Source organism: Arvicanthis niloticus, chromosome X (assembly GCF_011762505.2).
Source record: "Arvicanthis niloticus isolate mArvNil1 chromosome X, mArvNil1.pat.X, whole genome shotgun sequence".
Classification (NCBI taxonomy): domain Eukaryota; kingdom Metazoa; phylum Chordata; class Mammalia; order Rodentia; family Muridae; genus Arvicanthis; species Arvicanthis niloticus.
In genome coordinates this window covers 126,874,662-126,884,508 of record NC_047679.1, presented here as the reverse complement: position 1 = coordinate 126,884,508, position 9,847 = coordinate 126,874,662, and the positions used below count along the sequence as shown (strand labels likewise).

At 41.4% G+C, this 9,847-nt stretch overlaps 1 pseudogene; it reads right to left on the bottom strand.

The window, feature by feature from the left end:
* Nucleotides 1-288: 288 nt before the first annotated feature.
* LOC117695532 (C-terminal-binding protein 2 pseudogene) lies at nt 289-1,836 on the bottom strand (annotated as a pseudogene).
* Nucleotides 1,837-9,847: the final 8,011 nt, after the last annotated feature.

Genomic DNA, 9,847 nt, shown 5'->3' with positions numbered 1-9,847 from the left:
AGCTGTGCAGGACCCTGCTGTGCCCAGGGGATTGATAAAGGAAAAGCTCTATTTAGTCTTTGTGATTTGATGCACAGATGAAAAACTTTACACACAATAACAGAAGTTGGTCATTAATAATCACGTCCTAGTCTTCCCACACCTTGGAAGCAGAGAACATCTTCAGTTTTCTAGCTTTGTGGCTTTAACACTGCAGTATCAGTGATGTCCAGGGTCAGTTTAAAAGACCATCAAATTCATCCATTTTCTACTGTCTCTTGGTCCCAAGTTACCTTCAGGCATTCTCTGCTATTGCTCGTTGGGGTGCTCTTGATTGTCTCCCTGCTTTGAGGGCTGGTTGGGGGAGGGAGCTTGGGAAGGGTGTGCCACTGTGGGGAGGTTGTGAGTCACAGGGATGCCTCCAGGGATGATCCCTTCCATAGCTGGAGGAAGCCCTCCTGGAGCCACACCTACAATGCCTGGTGGATACCTATATGTGGCACCATTGAGCTCGGGATGAATTGCTTGCTGGTCAATGACTGACCAAGGAGCTGAAGTCACGAAGAATTCTTTGTTGACACAGTTTCGTAAGCTTTCTGGGATGCGGCCTGTGATTGCTCGGCGGATCTCAGTGGCAGCTGCTTCCCTCATCTCTAGAGATGCTTGTTCACTGTACCAGGCTGTGTGCGGTGTGCAGATGAGATTTGGAGCGTCCTTCAATGGGCCCTGAGCGAAGCTGAAGGGCTCAGACTCATGGACATCCAGAGCAGCTCCTCGTATCCTGCCTTCTTTGAGGGCCTGAGCTAAGGCTTTCTCATCTACCAGGCCACTTCGGGCTGCATTCACAAGGAACGCCCCTTGCCTCATCTGTTTGATAGTGAAGTCATTGATGAGGTGATGGTTGTGCTCATTCAGATTGCAGTGCCAGGAGACACAGTCGCTCTGATACAGCAAGTCCTGCAGGGTGTAGACCCTTTAAACGCCTAAAGACCGCTCTATCCCATCCTGTAAGTAGGGGTCATAAAATATGATGCTGAATCCAAAGGCCTTGGCTCGAACAGCAACAGCCTGTCCTGTGCGACCAAAGCCAATGAGGCTCAATGTTTCCCCTCCGATCCGAGCAGCTCCTGAGGCGACCTCTCGGATCTGTTCCACACTCTGTACCCGTGTGCCTTCTCGTAGGGCCTGGTACAGCCATGTGTTCCAACGATAGAGATTGAGGATGTGGCAGACTGTCGAATCTGAGGTCTCCTCCACTGCAGCAGATGGGATGTTGCACACAGCGATCCCGAGCTCACCAGCAGCCTTGATGTCCACGTTGTCGTAGCCACTACCAAGTCGAACTATTACTCTCAGGGCCTTGAACTTCTCCAGATCTTCCCTGGTGAGCGTGATAGTGTGGTACATCATGGCGCCCACAGCCTCATTCAACACCTTCTCATGGATTTCCTGAGTGGACTGTGCATCGCAGAAGGCCACGGTGGCCAGGTCCTTCAGGATAGGCATTTCCACAGTGCAGTCTCTGCCATCCAGCAGTGCCACTAGGGGGCGGGGGTGCAGGGGGCCGTTCATGATTTGGGGGCGGATACCTTCACAATTCCTGTCCAATCGCTGCCGCTTGACTTTGTGCTTATACACAAGGGCCATTCTTTATCGAACTTTGCAACTCTCTGATTCAAAAGGCAAAGCAGTCCGCTAAGAACTTAGGGGAACTCGCAGGAGTCTGCGTGCATTGTGCCACTATGAACCCAATAGAAATGCGTCCACAAACTCTACAGCTCACACGATGGGCTGTCCGTCTTTTTCAGGAGGTGCAGTTCATCGACTCGCAACCATTTACAGTGATGAAAACCCTCGTCCTGGGTCTCCAGCGTCCAAGGAGAAGGGCACCCACCCGGGAGGCAGCGGTAGCAGTGGCTCCCACCCCTCCCACCCCACCCACCCCTCCCATTCCCACATAGTATACATACCAAATGGGAAGTCCATTTATTTTAAATCTCACTAGATGCGATCTATTATTAACTGAAGACCAAAAGCTGTACCCATAGCTATAAATTTGTACTCCTGCAGTTGTTTATTTGTAACTACATAAATTAATTTAACAATTTTAAATGTAAATTCAGTTTAATTATGCACTGCACTTAATAGAACCCATTTTCTTAGAAATGGTACATCAAAATCCTTTCATTAGAAGTATTTCACTGATATTTCAAAATTTAGCCAGGTACAGTGGGGGCATGCTTGTAATCTCAGCATTACCGAAGATAGAGCACAAGTCATGAGTCTCAGGAATTTGAAGGCAACCTGAGGTACAAAGATAGTAAGACCTAATCTCAAAGGGGAAAAAGAAAAAAAGAAAAGAAAGGGGGGGGGCGAGAGGTGGGAGGGAAAGAAAAAGAGTGAGAGGCATGCTTTGTTAGCATTAAAATTGCTACTTTAAGAAGCAAGAATGGCATATATAGCTTGATCATGTTAGCCCTTTTTGTCCTGGAAATACTTTTATTCCTGCCCATCTTATTAAAGCTTGTCTTTAGCAACGTCAACTTGTTGGCAGCCAAAGTACATGGCTTGAGATTGAAAATGGACTTACAGACAGAATTATTACATTAACAGCCTAGCAAGCCAAGGACAGGTAAGATTCTGTGCTGAGCCTTACCAACCTAAGGCAGAAATTCTTTGGTTTTGATAATGCATATTTCTTGACAGGTAAGGAAGGCATTCTTGTCAGAATGACCTAAGAGAGACTCAATCTTGTTTATGAAATAAAAAAGGGGGAGAGACAGAAAGCTTTTGGGCTGCTTGGCAAGAATCTGACATGGGCCATGGACAAGGAAATGGGCTGCTTGGCAGGAATATGACATTGGCCAAGGACAAGGAAGTAGGCTTCAGGCAGGAATCTGACATTAGGCTAGAACAAAAAAGTAATTTCAGGCAGTAATCTAAATCTTAAGCTTGAATAAAGAAGTAATTTCAGACAAGAATCTAGATTTTAGGCTAGAACAAGGAAGTAGGCTTCAGACATGAAAATGACTCTGGGCTAGGACAGGGAAGTTGGCTCAGATATTTTGGTCATCCTGATAAGCCCTTAGAAACAGTGATCAAGGGAGTATTTACAGAATTTTATTTATTGCCTTGCTTGTTCTTTGACTATTTGTGTTTATTGTCTGGCTTGTTCCTTGACTATTTGTGTCTATTGTATTTCTAGTTCCTCAACCTACAACTGACCTTAATACTTGCATGTAATTAAAATGGTATAAAAGCAAAAAAAGGAGGGGGCTAGGGTAGGGGTTTCTAGGGAGGTGAATTGGGGAAAGGGTATGCCATCTGAAATGGAAATAAATAAAATATTCAAGAAAAAAGAAAAAAGGCGCCAGGCAGTGGTGGCACACGCCTTTAATCCCAGCACTTGGGAGGCAGAGGCAGGTGGATTTCTGAGTTTGAGGCCAGCCTGGTCTACAGAGTGAGTTCCAGGACAGCCAGGGCTACACGGAGAAACCCTGTCTCGAAAAACCAAAAAAAAATAAATAAATAAAAGAAAGCAAGAAAAAAGACAATATCTAAGATATATGGTTATAGTAAACAAAATGTCGAAAGATAGGATTTCTCTCTTAATTCATGCCTGGACAATATTTTCATACTTCTTTGTTTTAATAAAAATATAATTATTGTAATAGAAAAAAGAATAATTATCTTTATGGCAGTAAGTTTCATCTATATATCAATCAAATCAGATGTATCAAATTCTTTGTTTTGTTTAAGTGGGTTGTTCTTTTGTTGAGGTTTTTGTTTTTGTTGGTTTTTGTCTTTCACCTATTTTCCACTTCTACTTTCTAGTGCAAAGAACCTGTTGGGGGCTTCTGGTGTAGATAAGTGGCTGTGGAGTGCTTGCCTAGGTTATGAAGATGTAGGCACAACTGAAGAAAGACAAACTATCTTGTGTAGCTTGACTTTTTATGCTTAAGAATCTGCAATGATTATCTAAGGAGGAAACACAGGATGGACCAAGACAAAAGCTAATTTCCTGGGGAGCTTAACTTGTTGCCTCAAGGAAAATGACAGTCCTGCCTAATGTCAGTCTCAGGGAAAGACTTCAGAGCCAGGAAGAAGGACTTAAAATTTCTGAAAATTGCCCTCTGTTTATACTTTAGTTCTGAAAGCTTGATGATTCCCTTAAATTTGACTCAATGCTTTAACCAGAGTGCTTCAATATTGAAAGCATTAACAGCAGTGGCTTCTGGCTGGAAAACACAAGCAAGTTCCAGTTATCTCAATCATGAAAAACCAAAGAGCAAGGGCCACCCTGTCTGGCAAACATAATATTAGCTTCTTAGTTTTGTAGGGCTAAGAGAAAATGGTGAGTAAACATGCCAACACTTAGTGTTGCAGGAACATTTGCAGTCTCCCCAGCCACACTGGCCTTGGGAGGGGAGGAGGCATTCAGCCTTGCTCTGTTAGGACTTCTGGGCCTGCCCATTAATTAACAACAGTGCTCTAAAACATGGAGAATGCTTAGTGTTTGTAAGCATTGAACAGTAGCATGCCTTAACCATGGTGTTCAAGACTCCTTTGCAACCTGATTTTCTAAAATTTCAATGAGTTAAAATTAACTTCAACTTACAGGACGCTGAGTTTTGTGTTTTATACCAATGTACTGTTTAGTCACACTTAATAGTTAAAAATGGGTAAATTGTGTGACATTGTATTGTGTCTGGTTCAAGAGGGGAAACTGATTTCCTTTAAATGTTTTCAAATTATAAACTGATATGGGAAAATAAGCTCTAATTTACATGAACTTTCGGATAATGGTTCATGTTAGTTTATTGTTGAGCAACTAAGTACCTCTTTTCAATGCTAATTATTTGTTTATTTGAACTAGTCTAATTTCAGCAGATGTTAGAATCCAGCTAGAGCCCTGTGTGGATAGGGTGAGGGGGAAGGGCTGGAGGTCAGGTTCATAAGGAAATAGGTATCAGCTTCTAAGGGCTGGGAGAAGAATAAGACCAAACTTGGACCAGAATCTAGTCATGAAGTTCAGGAAGGAAATGTAACATACACAGGAAGATAGAGCAGAATCTCAAGAAGGGAGATGATGCAGATAGGTAAAAAGTGAAAAAATTAAATGGGAAAGGAGGCATAACTCATTTAATACAGCACTTGCCTAGTGTGCACAAAGCCTAGGGCATGATCCTCAGCACCAAATCCAAAGCTTGTAATCTCAGCACTCAGGAGATAAAGGTGAAAAGCTCAGGAATTCAAAATCATGTTTGTCAATGCCTGCTGTGAGACTAAACCCAGGAGGGAAGATGTGCTACTTCTTGCCAATTATCACCCCATAGGCTACTGACCCAGTATCTTGGAAACCCATCTCTTAGCCTGGGAAGACTCCTCCAGCTCAGTAGCAGAGTGCTTACCTAGTTTGTGCAAGGCCCTTGATTCTATCCTTAGCACTACAAGAGAGAGATAGAGATAGAGAGGGGGGGACAGGGACAGAGGGAGAGGGAGAGGGAGAGGGAGAGGGAGAGGGAGAGGGAGAGGGAGAGGGAGAGGGAGAGGGAGAGGGAGAGGGAGAGGGAGAGGGAGAGGGAGAGGGAGAGGGAGAGGGAGAGGGAGAGGGAGAGGGAGAGGGAGAGGGAGAGGGAGACGGAGACGGAGACGGAGACGGAGACGGAGACGGAGACGGAGACGGAGACGGAGACGGAGACGGAGACGGAGACGGAGACGGAGACGGAGACGGAGACGGAGACGGAGACGGAGACAGAGAGAGAGAGAGAGAGAGAGAGATGGACCTCTTGATCACAAAATGTATTTGAGAAGGAAACATGGGAGCTGGAACTATCTACATCTAGCCATGTGGCTGAATAAAAATGTATTAACTGCCTGGGAGTCAGCATCAGCTTGATGCTTGAAGGGCCCTCTGAGGATTCAGCCTCATTCTATCTACTGCGGAGCACTTTCAAAAAGACCCTTGACCTTTTGTTCATTTTTAAAAAGATAGATCCGCATTTGAAATATGTATCTATCAGACAGGGGCAGATGATCTATCATCTGACTCTTGAGTATATAAAGCCACCACTGTGACACAAATACAAAGAGAATTCAAATGAACCTAATCTTTCTATGCAAAAAGGTCCTTGCCAATTAAAGCCTGTGAAAAGCAACACATTGTCTCTGTCTTCATGTGGAACACCATGTCCCTAAAGATGTACTATCCATTATCTTCAACTTGGAATTGAACATTCAGCATGTTTATAGAATGCCTCTTCAAACAGAATTGAAATTTTTACAAATCTATATATTTAAATGGCACCCATTATCTGAAATTAGAGGACATGGAAAATTCTTTCGTGCAGTGACTTCAAAGGGCCAGTTAATCAACTGAGATGTGTATGGGGTCATATGGCTGCACTTGTAATCTATCTTACTCTAGCATGGTACAAATAACTATCTGAAGACTATATATTGTTCTGGAGAACAAAAATTGATAGGAATGATTTCTCTTTTACATGAAAAAGGAAAAAGCTTTTTCACTATTGTTATTCAAGTACGCCATTCTAATAATTTTGTCACAATTGAATACACATCACATTTGCGTATTTTTGTTATTGCAAAATTAATACTTTACCTATTGAAGAAAAAATGAAAAATTTGAAGAACAAGAATATTTTTAATTAGGCAGAGGTAATTATGAGTGTTACCTTAGGATAATTTATTTATATATCTGTCACACAATTGCAACAGATTGTACATACAATTTTATATTCTGATTTTATATGTTGACATTATTATAATAGTCTTTATACAATTAAAGAAAAGTCATTTTGACACAAATGAGAGTCACCTGAGAAGAAGGAACTGCCATTGAACAATGGCCTCATCAGATTGAGCTGTGGGTCTCTCTGCAGGCCATTTTCTTGAATAATTCTTGAGTGTGGAAGGGCCTAGCTCATTGTGCATAGTGACATCCCTGGACAGGTAGTCCTAAGCTGAAAAAGAAAACAAGCTGAGGAAGCCACCATATAGCTTTCCTCCATGACCTCTACTCCAGATTCCTGCTGAGTTTCTGCCCTAACGTTCTTAACAAAAGTAAAACAAACCCTTTCCTCCCTACAAGTGGCTTTTGTTCACTGTCTTATAACAACAAATAAAAGCAAACTAGGACAGTTGACTTTAGGAGTTGCATACTACTCTATTAGTTGGAGATTCCACAATTAATTTAGAAATCTCCTGCTGTTAGACACTTGTGTTCTTTATACTTTTCTCTATTATAATGTGACAATCATCTTGGTACATAGAATCTTATTGCCAAAGAAATAGTGTGCTTAAAATTATTTCCTTAGCACCAAGGAAAATCTTATGGCCATTGCCAAATTGTTTAACTACAATGGAGATTGGCAACCCATTTCTACGGGGAGAAACTCAGTGAGAATGGGACCCAGGGAAACTGAACTATCTACAACACTTGCATGGAAACTACAATCTAACCTGACATAAAAGTTCTACTTGTTTTTTACTATTAGCATAAGTTCAAATAAACAGGGTAACTTATGAAACTAAGCTTTTGGAGAGCTGGAAATATGGCAAACAGTTAAGAGCATATGTCATTCTTACAAGGGACATCGGCTAGATTTTCAACACCCACATGATGGCTCATAAACATCTGTAACTTCAGCTTTTTTCCAATGCCCACTTCTGAACTCTGTGGGCTTCAGGCACACATGTGAACTTACATACAAGTACATAAAACATTAGTACATATAAAAGTAGATTTTAAAAAAGTTATCTTAGCAGTTATATTAAAGGGGCACTTATAGGCTAACTTTTAAAAATCAAGAGTCAATATGAATTATATGATTTATAGCTAAAGAAGCATTCAGAGATAAAGACATATATACATTTACATATGCATGTACATATACATAGCTACTTAAATTTTGCAGACATATCTTTCCATGTGTCCAAGCTGGCCTCTAACTATTGACTGCCTTGCCTCAACCTCTCAAATGCTTGGATCACTTTGTCGAATTAATAGCCCTAAGTTGGTGCTGGAGAGATGGCTCAGTGGTTAAGAGCACTAGCTGTTCTTCCAGAGGTCATGAGTTCAATGCCCAGCAACCACACGGTGGCTCACAACCATCTGTAATGGGATCTGATGCACACTTCTGGCACCCAGGTATATATGCAGAAAGGACACTTTTATACATAAAATAAATAAACCTTTTTTTTTTAAAAAAAAAAAAGAAAGGCCTAAGATCTCATACAGAGGCAAATTTGAGACTTGAGTAACCTACTTCCAAATGTGGTGACTTTTGTTTCTCTTTTGCAAAACTCAGTTCCATGACTATAGAAAAACTGGTCCTGCTTTAATAACACGGTAATAAAGGAAGTAGAAGAGAATGATATTCATACCACTTCTCTGGTACATCCACATATAACAGTCTGTTGTATGAAATAGGGAAGAATATCAAAATTCTCACAAATTTTTTCTCTTTTGTTTTAGAGATATGGGCCTGCTAATGTAGTTCATTCTGGCCTTAAACTTCTAGCTGGTTTACTGAGGGTGAAATGGTACAAAGCAGTTTCACATGCTACAGACCAGTCTTTCACAAAAACAATTGTCAGGACGTTACAACTTCCCACCCCTGGTTCTTCTGTATGCTTTAAGTGTGTACATTTTAGGTATAATGCTTTTGTATGCTTAATAGACTATGGCACAAAATATAACTTTCGCATGCTCTGAAGCATAAATGTTTTTGAGTGACTCAATTTATTGCAGTATCTTCTTTATTAAAACTAAACCTCCTCTGTATGCATGGATTGATGAATGTGTATTACAATATTACATCCCTGAGCAAAAGCTCACTTGTTCATGCTCTCTGATTTTTGTTTAGAGTAGGATCCTTTGCTATCATTTTGTTTGTGATTTCTGTTTTGAGATTGGGTCTCATGTAATCCAAGCTGTTCTCAAACCTTGAACTTCTGGTCAGTTCTCTTGCCTTTGCCTCCAGACTGCTAGGATCACAGATGTATGCCCCTACATCTAGTTTGTGATGTGCAGCAGATAGAAACTAGGTCCTTGTGTGCACTCGGGAACTACTCTGCCAAGTGAGCTACTGTCCCAGCCCTGGTGATACTTTATAATATATTTTATTTACTTCTTAATTCTGGGGAGTTAGATATAGAACTTTGAACAATCTAAGAAAGCAATCTACTAGCTAAGGTATATCTCCATTCATTGTGAATAACTTTTAAATTAATATTCATAAGGAGAATTAGTGCTTAGCTTTCCTGTAACATTTTTCTCTGGTTTGGGTATTATAAGAGCCAAAGTTAACCTGTAAGCTCTACAAGGACCCACTATCTGGAATACTGGGAGCTGTAGTTCTTTGAAAATAAGAAAGCCACATTGGAAATGCAGTGACTGTATGATTTTGTCCTTAAGGAACCTCTACAACAAGTATCTTATCACTATTCACTGGGACACCAGGGATGGACCTGACTAGAGTCCATTTTTGTAATCAGTATTTTTTATTTTATTTTATTTTATTTTATTTTATATATTTACATTCCAGATGTTGCCCCCTCTTGGTTCCCCCTCCCACAGTTCTTCATCTCTTTCCCCCTTCCCTTTGCCTCTGATAGGGTACTCCCACAAATCCCCGAAATCCTTTTCCCTGGGGCATCAAGTCTCTACAAGATTAGGCACATCCTCTCCAACTGAGGCCAGACAAGGCCGTCCTCTGCTACATATGTTCCAGGGACCATGGAAGCTCCCAAGGGTCCAGGTTAGTTGACATGGTTGTTCTTCTTATAGGGTTGCCATCACCTTCAGCTCCTTCAGTTCCTTACCTTAATTCAATCATAGGGGTCC